This window comes from Osmia bicornis, unplaced genomic scaffold (genome assembly GCF_907164935.1).
Source record: "Osmia bicornis bicornis unplaced genomic scaffold, iOsmBic2.1, whole genome shotgun sequence".
In the NCBI taxonomy this organism is placed as follows: Eukaryota; Metazoa; Arthropoda; class Insecta; order Hymenoptera; family Megachilidae; genus Osmia; species Osmia bicornis.
Window position 1 is genome coordinate 53907 of NW_025791110.1, and position 1679 is coordinate 55585.

Genomic DNA, 1679 nt, shown 5'->3' on the forward strand with positions numbered 1-1679 from the left:
AATATTAAGTAATGCAAATTTTAATTAAATTGCAAGTATTTGTAAATTTATGTTACATTAGATCCATTTAACATTGCCGTGAGGTTTGTACGAATATCGCATTGCTTTATTTTCCACTTATCGCACAATGTAACGGAATTCTACTATAAGTTTGCCTATTATTGCGATCGTCCTCACAATACAAATAAACATAGCTACAGCCCATAGACAGATCGCGTAGTCAGTTGAAACGAAAACCTGGCAACGTTAGGTGTTCAATTGATTGATACCTGTTGTAATAATTAATTGAATATTTTGAAAAGTGCTGCAAAGGAAGTCGTTTTAATTTCTATTATATTTTTTATAAAATCCAAAACCAACCGCGTCTGCTTGGAGCGACCAAATAACTGTTTGTAATAATAATAAAAAACAAACCAACCGCGTCTGCGTGGAGCGACCAATAATTGTTTTTATAAAACAAACCAACCGCGTCTACTTGCAGCGACCAATAATTGTTTGTAGAAATTAAACAACCGCGTCTGCTTGGAGCGACCCATAATTGTGTGTAAAAACAAACCAACCGCGTCTGCTTGGAGCGACCAATAATTGTTTGTAATATAAAAAACAAACCAACCGCGTCTGCTTGGAGCGACCAATAATTGTTTGTAATATTAAAATAAAACAACCGCGTCTGCTTGGAACGACCAATAATTGTTTGTTATAATATAATAAAAAACAAACCAACCACGTTTGCTTGAAGCGATGGGTAGACCTACAAAACATGCATCCCGTATGAGGAAGTATCGTGCGAATGAATCAAACGACGCCACGCAATTACGTCTGTACAAAAATTGCAAAAGAAATACAGAGAAACGATGTCATGAAACTATTAACGAACGCCTTTTGAGATTATCTGCAATGCGAAAATATATACGTTCAAAATTATTGCGTGAAACGATAGAGGAGAAGATACGTCGCCTAACCATAATTTATAATCGTTTAAAGAACGAATCTGTCGAACAACGATCACGTAGATTGCGATTAATCCATAGATGCTTAGCGAACGAATCTGCTGAGAAACAATTACGTAGGCTGAGATTAATCCACAGACGCTTAGCGAACGAAACTGCTGAGGAACGATCACGTAGATTGAGATTAATCCATAGACGCTTAGCGAACGAATCTGCTGAGAAACGATCACGTAGGCTGAGATTAATCCATAGACGTTTAGCAAACGAATCTGCTGAAAAACGATCACGTAGATTGAGATTCATCCACAAACGTTTAGCGAACGAATCTGCTGAGGAACGATCACGTAGATTGAGATTAATCCACAGGCGTTTAGCAAACGAATCTGCTGAGAAACGATCGCGTAGGCTGAGATTAATCCACAGGCGTTTATGCAATCAATGTATTGAAGAACGTTCACATCGTCTAATGCTCATTAAAAATCGTAATCGTGAAGTATTGTTAAGGGAAAATACCGGAACAAAAAATACACGTTTAAGAAATATGCGCGAAGTAGCTAAAAACCGACGGAAAGAACGTTTCTTCCAGGAAGACTACTTTGAATCGGCTATTAATATTTTTGCTGATGTACCGTGTGCAGTGTGTTGCAAGACTTTATATCCGCAGCAACGTTACACTTTACACACGCAGCCTTTGTCTGGTCTAATTCCTGGAAATCTAATGGAATCAGA